The following is a 7623-nucleotide window of genomic DNA, read 5'->3' as shown; positions in this document are numbered from 1 at the left end:
TCAAAACTAGTATTAACTGAAATGTGTTACCGTCAAAACCCGAAATCTGTTGAAACCAGAATACCCTAGTTAAAACTAGTTTCGTCAGCCTTTCGTATTAACTCAGTATTAACTAGTGAATTGTAAAATTGACAACGCTTATTAAGAATGCGTAGTTTACTATTTATTTTCATTAAAATACAATATTACTAGTGAAACCTGAAGAAATGTATTTATTAAGACACTTAGAAATAACTTTTCTTTTGCACAAACATCATAAATGTTTCTATATATTTCTAAAAAGTATTATGGCACTCACGATATCATTGAAATCCTTTGTTTTTGCAGTACCTTGCGAAATATAAGCCCTCTTGCATGCATAACATGTGAATCCTTGTCGTTCAAATACAATTCTATAGAAACACTTATTTATTAAGAAATACACAGAAAAGACTTCCGTTTTGCAGAAATATCTGAAATGCTTTTGTATGTTAGCACAAGGTAAAATACACACTACTATTGCACTACTACTTATTCAATTCGGTGGTGCCAAAGCCAATCTACTGACGTAATATTGCATATTTATTATGAAATACAAAGAAAAACGTTGTTATTGCTAAAACATCTGAAACGTTTCTATTTTTACCACAAGGTAAACTATCATGGCATTTTGAGTTGCAGAGAAAACCTTTCTTCTTGCACAAGCATCTTTTCGAAATACATGCTTTCTTGCACACACAACATGTGAACCCTTGTGGGGTTAATGCTACTTTCCTGGCTGCAGTTCTCAACGAAATTTCAGTATCTGGTACTTCGACTGGTGTTAGGAACTGCTCGTGGCAAATGTCGAATTCAGACCTACAACAGACACATTTTGTTTAATCACATGGTGTGGGAATCCTGAATCACTTATATAAAAAATAATAATGACTTCTCAAAACAAAATAATAATGTATTTTAACGCACAATTACCACACTCGTCATAATTAGTATTTCAGAGAAACACCGGTAGTTAATCGCCTATGCACGCCTATGCACTAAAGCACATTTCACGAGTACCGGTTTTTGTGAACAACAGTCTTTTACCGGGATCAAGTTCGTGACATGTTATCAATCTACTGGTGAGTATACAGCAGACAACAACAGATGGATTACACATTATTAAATCGGTTCCGGAAAAACATAATGGACATTATAACAGAAAATTATTTTGACATAAAATGATGTGAAGAATCCATCATTATTTCGGTTAATAATAATATTACAGATACGTATAAAACACTAACATCTATGGTTAAGGGTGTTGACCAAGCTCCTCCCCATTAATTTTTCCGTTTTTTGAAGATTGTGAGAAGTTGTAGGTCACTATCACCATTTTGGAAAGCAAGCAAGACAGAATTTAAGTAATTCTATGATCTAAAAGGATCAGCGCTGTAAACAATTTACTTTCTGTATAGAAATTTGAATAGCTGTGAATAATGATCTCACACGCTGACTACTCAAAAATCTAAACAAAAAAATAAGTTATTTAGAGGGATAATTCTTTCAGATCACAGACTTATTAAATTCTATCTTGCTTGCTATCCAAAATTGTGATAGTGACCTACAACTTCCCACAATCTTAAGAAAAAGAGAGAAAGAAAGAAAAGAAAGTGGTGGGGAGCTTAATCAACAGCGTTAAAATATACAATATAGCTCTTAATTACCGAGCTGCCATAGATCAGTTGGTAAAGTGCTGGCTTCGCATTCGGAAGGTCGCAAGTTCGCGTCCAGCGGCCTACTATCCTGACTGAGGATTTCCAGCTTTTCTCCCTCTCATACCAATCAAAGAATGTGATAGTACCTATAAAACTAGGCCTTAACCAACTTCCTTCCCATATGCTATTTCGTACCCCATCCCGGCGTGTACCAGAGATGTTTAAAGGCCTTAAATAAAAATGCTTAAGGCCTTCTGCGGGCGTGGTCGCGGGCTCTAAATCCCGCTGAGAGCCCTCCGCCTAGGATACAAACCCGAGCAATGGTTCGGATCCCACTTTAACCTGTAGGTCCCGTCGTTCGAAGCTCCTTAGCTTGTTTAGAACGTTAATACAAATTCTATCAATAAGGAGCACATAAAAGACAGTAAACTTTCCTGCAATATAATTTATCCAGCTTTCCATCCTTGGTTCCAATCTTGTGCAGATCTTCATTTTTTTCTAGAACAACTCCAATGACATTCCGAAAATCCGCCTTTGCTCTGTCCACATCCGGGAATGGTATTATGACATTATCTCCCACTTCAACAGGTGGATGGGTGGCATCAGAGATACATTTCATTTCCTTGGCCTTCTTTGACAAATTTTCACGTGATTCTTTCCTGGATGATGTGATATCAACCGTACTAGGACCAGCCTCATTTTCTCCTTCATCAAATGTTTCATGTTCACTATTCATGTCTTCATCGTTCATTCATGCGATGCGCTCATTCATGTCCTCAATAATACTCACGAGGTCGTCCTCATCGTTTATGTTTTGGAGAACATCTGATGACAGTGCTGAAGTCGTAAGTCCTACTCTTGGCTCAATGCCGAACATCGCACGGTATGGAGACTGTTTTATTCCGGAATGATAAGCTCGATTTTTCATAAACTGAACAAAGCGGAGACCATTTGACCAGTTTGTTGTTTTATTATCATGCATCCACGAGACAAGCATATTTTCTATATCTTGATTTCCCCGTTCTACTGACCATTGGCTTTGGCTGTGCCTGGGCTTTCCGTTGACTAACTTTAACTCAGGCCAGAGTGTCGTTAGTTCCTTGATGACAGAATTAACAAACTCTCTGCCATTATCAGAATGTAAAATGCAGGGGGCACCAAATGTCAAAAATATGTCTGTCAGTTGGTAGGCTACTTCTTCAGCTCTTTTGGTTTGCAGCGCTCGCAGTAAGACAAACTTCGTCAGATGATCCTGGTATACCATGATAAACTTGAACTTACGATCAGGGTGTGCTTGCATGTCTATCAGGTCCACTTGACATTGACTGTTCATTTCTGTGTGAAGTATTGGCTTAGAAACAAAACCCCTCCTTTTTCATACTTTTCTTCCGTTGACATGTTTCACACATTGACAGAAAAATATTTATCATTTGAGTCGTAACGTTGGCATATTTCCTAGAAGTTTCAGCTTTCATTCTATCTCGACCTCCGTGTCCCACAGCAACATGTGATGCTTCAATAACATCAAAGATCTCCTCGGCAGGTAAGTAGTACTTCACAGGCTCACTATTTGACACCAGTTTTTTTGTTTCCCCAATTTCCAAAACGTTAAACCGTTTCAAACGTCTGTACTGTAAAGGTGTTTTCTTTGCAGCAGATTTTGCCTCTTCAACTTCAGTTAAAAGTTTACTGTAAACGTCCTTGGTCATTGCATTATAGTGACTGTCATTTTGATTTTCCAAACGAATAATTTCTTTGAAGAATCTTTCCTTCAAAATTGTTTCTTTATCGGACTGACTCATTACAACGAATAATCACCTCACACTTCCCGAAACACTAACACACGCGTAGCCACGACAAGAGAGACGCACCTGCACACTTTACAAAGGCTCCGAACAAACTGAGAGAAAACAAAACAATACTTTCCCAGTAGGAGCAAGTCCGCACTTGCAGAAACACTGTTAACTGATCCATTTTGGTCAGAACTAGTTTTAACTAGTAAAAACTGTATATGATTCACATTATATAGTCTTTTTCGTTAATTCCAGAATTACCTAACTAACATAGTAAATTCTAGTATTGACTAGTTAATACTAGTTCTTTCGAAACGGCTTTGAGAAAACTAGTTTTAACTGGGAAATTCTAGTTTTACCTAATTTCGGGTTCTGACGGTAACATATATATATAATACAGCATGGTGCTAAATTCGTTGTACAAAAGCAGAAGAGTGATTCCTGAGAGTAAAACAAACAAAAAAGTTCCAATAAACATAGGGTAAAAATCCCATCGTTTACGTGTTATATGTTGCCGAAATCATGAAAAAATGAATTTTAAAGGTTCATAGCTCCAAAACTATGGGACCTACGTTGGTCGGGTCAAGACTTCACTTAGGAACTAGTATGTGCCCTATCCAAAAATGCGTGTTTAAGAATCCTGAGGTGCTTCCACAACAATTTTTACAGAGGGAGTTTAACTACGGGCCTATGAAATAAAGTACTCTCCAACTACCTCCATAAAAATTGTTGCGTGAGTACCTTAGGATTCTAAAACATGTATTTTTGGATAGAGCACATACTAGTTCCTAAGTGAAGTCTTGACCCGACCAAGGTAGATTCCATAGTTTTGGAGCTATGGACCTTTAGAATTCATTTTTTCATGTTTTCGGCAGCCTATAACACGTAAACGATGGGGTTTTCGCCCTATGCTTATAAGAACTTTTTTGTTTGTTTTACTCTCAGGAATTACTCCTCTGTTTTTGTACAACGAATTTAGCGCCATACTATATATATACAGGATGTATCAAAAAGATTCATTCACTTCGGCAAGTCTGTATTTCTGAAACTAATAAACATATACAAATAGTTTTTGTTTTGCATGACAGTGAAACTCAAAAAGTTTTTATTGCACCTGTTCATAGGTGTTCAATGTGCCCCCGTGAGATGCACGGCATATGTCCATGCGGTATTCAAATTCGTCCCAAACGGCAGCCAGCATGTCTTGAGTTACAGCTTCCACAGCTGCCGTTATGCGATGTCGAAGTTCATTCAATGTGCTTGGTAACGGAGGCACATAAACGGAATCTTTTATAAACCCCCACAAGAAATAATCACATACAGTAAGGTCAGGTGACCTTGGAGGCCAGTAATGTAACGCTGCATCATTTGGTCCAGTGCGGCCGATCGATCGTTGTGGAATCGTTCGATTTAAAAATCCCTGCACTTTCCCATTAAGTGTGGCGGTGCCCCATCCTGTTGGTAGATGAAATCACTCGAATCAGTCTCCAACTGTGGGAAAAGATAGTACTCAAGCATATCAAGGTAGGTTATCCCCGTCACAGTGTCCTCGGCAAAGAAAAATGGACCGTACACCGTTTTTCGGGAAACTGCACAAAACACATTATGGCGAGTCCCTCTCATGTTGTACAACTTCATGTGGGTGTTCCGTTCCCCCATATTCGCACATTATGGCAGTTCACATTTCCATTCAAATGGCATGTTGCCTCGTCACTAAACACTAAGCGTTGAACAAAACTGTCGTCTTCTGCAATCTTGCCAAGAATGAAATTACAAAACTCCATACGTCGTTCTTTGTCACCTTCACAAAGAGCTTGCAGTAGCTGAATTCTGTATGGTTTCATGTGTAAACGACGACGCAACACACGCCAGACGGACATCGAGAGCATGTTGAGCTGTCGAGCTGCACGACGAACGGATTTCTGCGGACTGCGTGTAAAACATTGACGGACGCGCTCCACGTCTGCGTCGGGCACTCGAGGACGTCCCGGTGATTTTCCCTTACACAAACAACCTGTTGTTCGGGAGTGTTCATGCCATCGTCTATTGCTCTGTGCAGTAGGAGGATCCACACCATACTTAGTACGAAAGTCACGCTGAACAGTTATCACCAGGTCCCGGATCTTGTTGACCTAAAATTTTCTAGAAAGTAACCTATAAAATGACACTAAAATTCCTGTAAAATGCCCCTAAAATTCACAAAAATTGACGTTAAAAGTTGTGTTTTCTTAAATGTTTATTTCGTAAAACATTGACATTTTTTAAATATCCATTGGATTTTAATTAACGTTTGTCACTCATATTCAAAAAGTTTTGTTTCAGTTAGTTGTAGTCCATTGATCATTTATGTTCGTTGATCAGTCCATTGTACGACATTGTACGTACTGAAAGCGTCAATTCACTCCCGAGTTGAAACTAGGAAGCACTCTTAAACAATAAAAGTTCGCAAGTGTAGACTACATGAGAATAATAGATAAAAACCCTGTTTAAAATCTTTGTACGCCTTCTAATTAATTTTTAGTTATTCATGTGATCACATCCTTTGTGGTCAACAACCCAAAACTATCCGTTCGGCCACCTACCAATCTTCACCTTTCGTCAACCAGCTTAGTTTTCATTAGTTTGTTAAGAATGCAGTTTTTCCACCCGAATTGTCAGGAAGCATGAAAAGAGATTATTTAACTTCGTCTTTTTCACATCCATAAACAGTGTTCATTTTAAGATTTCTTTATGTAGAAGAAAAAGAATAAAAAACCATAAGTGACCTAAAATTTACCTTAAAATATTAGAAAATGACCTGAAACTTCAAAACGGCAAAAAGTGAGCACAAGTTGACCCTAAAAAAATATTTTTAGAACCTAGAGATGATGGATAACATTTTTATTAGAATTTGCCTTGTCTTATGCGTAACAGAGAAAAGTTGACTTGTCAACAAAATCCGGGCACTGGTTATCACTGACTTGCACTCCGCAAAACGTAGTACACAAAACGCTTTCTGTTGTCCAGATGCCATTTTAACCAGAACCGTAGTGGGCGTTCACTCAAGCACACTGCTGCTATCTAGCGGAAACCATGTACAACTAGAGATGTTCGTCTTTCCAACAATACGTTGTTCACTCACATCTCTGAAAAGACAGAATAGATATTATTGTTTAAAACCGGATGATTCTTTTTGATACACGCTGTATATATATATATATATATATATATATATATATATATATATATATAATAAGTTTCAGGATTCAGAACACTCTCTCCTCTTTCGTTTTTCACGTTTATGAGTGTGAAATAGAGGTCTACTGAGGCCCTACGCGAGGTCTATTGCTTATATCTAGTGTCTATTCATTTTTGCCATAAATAGACTCCGAGTAATCACCAGAGAAAGCTATAAAATTACCTTAGGATCTACAAACAGAACTAAATTACAAAGTGCTAATCAAAGGTGCTCAAAAATTCTACACTACTGATTGGCTTCATCATCTGGTATATTCCTATTTGATCCACAACAAGTTCGGGTACATGCATTTCTTTTGTCGGATGAACATGATCCGCCAGTAGCTAGAAACAGTTCCTCTTCTGTGTCATCAGACTCATCCCCAAATAGGTCTCAATTGTCTTCAGAGTCGTCAGTTAACAGTTCCTATCTTTTCCTCCTGTTGCTTCTTCCAAAGCCACATCTCGAAGGCCAGGTGTTGCTAAAAGACTAAGTGTCACGAATTGCAGTTTGTCTCAAACTGTGTTCAGTAAATTATGTGTGTGTGCAGTTGCAGTACAGTAAAATTGGAGTATTTCTTTACTAATTTTGGAATATTTCACAGTAGAATAAGGATTACGGTAAGATAATTAGGTTATGTTTCAATAAGTAGTAATAAACAAAATACCATTAATATTATAGTGACAAACTCAAGTTATTTTTTTTTTCTTAATTTGTGAGGTATGTAAAGAATATATATTTTTTAATGTTGTAGTTTCCCAAATCGCACTACTACCTTGTGTCCAAAATCGCACCAGTGCGATTTGGCTCCCGTGATGAATTGTTTTTCCTGTTTCTTCTCGTTACAATACACACAAGGTGGGCACATGGCAATATGGAAAATGGTCTCCAGAGTTCTATAAATCGTGCTTTGAAAAAAATATATAGAAAATAAAGT

General features: G+C 37.7%; 2 pseudogenes; both read right to left on the bottom strand.

The window, feature by feature from the left end:
• Positions 1-2427: 2427 nt before the first annotated feature.
• On the bottom strand, positions 2428-3009 carry LOC145685267 (KRAB domain-containing protein 2 pseudogene; annotated as a pseudogene).
• A 19-nt stretch (positions 3010-3028) lies between these two features.
• Positions 3029-3478, bottom strand: LOC145685266 (KRAB domain-containing protein 2 pseudogene; annotated as a pseudogene).
• Between the last annotated feature and the right edge of the window lie 4145 nt (positions 3479-7623).

The sequence above is a fragment of the Thermobia domestica genome, chromosome 5 (genome assembly GCF_964235325.1).
Source record: "Thermobia domestica chromosome 5, izTheDome1.hap1.1, whole genome shotgun sequence".
In the NCBI taxonomy this organism is placed as follows: Eukaryota; Metazoa; Arthropoda; class Insecta; order Zygentoma; family Lepismatidae; genus Thermobia; species Thermobia domestica.
The sequence above is the reverse complement of the archived record's forward strand: the minus strand, read 5'-3'. Positions and strand labels throughout refer to the sequence as shown.